Source organism: Atta cephalotes, assembly GCF_000143395.1.
Source record: "Atta cephalotes unplaced genomic scaffold scaffold00005, whole genome shotgun sequence".
NCBI lineage: Eukaryota > Metazoa > Arthropoda > Insecta > Hymenoptera > Formicidae > Atta > Atta cephalotes.
In genome coordinates, this window is record NW_012130069.1 from 5,045,287 (window position 1) to 5,046,905 (window position 1,619).

The window sequence follows — 1,619 nt, forward strand, 5'->3', positions numbered from 1 at the left end:
AATAAATTGTTAATTATCCAACAAGAAATGATCATCAATTAAACGTTGAATCGGCGTCAAATTGTTAATGTTGAAATCATCGTATTTATATTGATTCGACATCAATTCGATGGCTCATTTCTCGTTGGATAATATTTATTTTTTAAAAATAAAGTTTTTTAAAAAATATTTTTTCTATACGAATACTTTTTGCATTCACTGTATATATATCAAACTATTAATAATCGATTATTAAACGAGTCTGTGGAACTTTGCTATGGATTGTACCGCGCAGCGGTATATCGCGGTATATCGTTAATTAATCGTTTTAAAATATATATTTGATATATTTTAACTCGAATATATTTCCACTGTTCGTAAACATTGACAATATACGTATCAATGTTTTTGACCAATTTCTAAGAGTAATATATCTTGTTTAAATAATATTTAAATAGTTTTTAAAACAAGTCTGCATAACGATATTTTTTTTTAGACTAATATCTTTATATTATTTAAGTAAAGTTCTCCAAGACATGACAACGACGAGAAGATATGATTCGATCCTATAGGATCGGAGAATCTTTAACTACGACAAAATAAGAACTTTCGTCTATCCATCGCGGAGCTTTAGAATAAGAAATTGCAAGGATTTGCACTTAAACATTATAGATTAGACTTATACGAACAGGTCTCTCCTTAGACTGACACTGTTATATACAGAATCAAGTAATATCATCATTTAATCGGCTTATTATCGCAGGCAGTTGTATATTTATCAAATTATTTACGCACCCTTCGGGCCGATAGTTCAATATACAGTTTTTCGTCGTATGTTCAATTAATATATAATATATTTAACAATCGTTCATACATCCTCACTACGCAATATTCTATTAAGGTCTGGTTGCACCAATGTTACTTCAATTTTAAGCTTAAAATTCTCTTTATTTCTGTCTCTTTTCGGTTTTAAAACGAGGTAGAAAGAGTTTTAAGTCTTATTTAAAGTTAAAGTAACGTTGGTGCAACCGAACCCAAGTCGGATAACGATTTTTCATTGATATTTTTTTATTTGCAAATATTAGAAACTTATCTGTAATTATAATAAAAACATGATGGGAAAAAGTTCAGCGTTAATAAATAATACCTAATGATAAATACATTTATTTATATACAAGATTGTCTTCGAATTTTCCATACAAATAACTTTAACAGTTTTACAAGCTAATGTAAGAAAAAAAATATTATACATAAATTAATGTAATAATAAATTTAATGGCTATGGGAATTAGCGTTGTAGAAAGTGCGCAATAAATATCAATGTAACATTTAGTCAAGTATCTGACTTTTAATTAAAATAAGTAGTTACAAAATTTTAATAATCGCTCACAAACATGTTTTGGCTAACTATTATACTTGTTCTAATTAAAAGTTAAATACTTGACTAAATGTTATATATTATTGATATTTATCGCGCACTTTCTACAGCGCTAATTCCTACACAGCCATTAAGTTTATTACTAGATTTTTCATTTCGGGAATTAATATTACTATTATTATACATAAACATAGATCTCAAAATTTTATCTAAGTTTGCATTTTAAAATGTTGTCCATGTCAATACAAGACATTGATGTAAT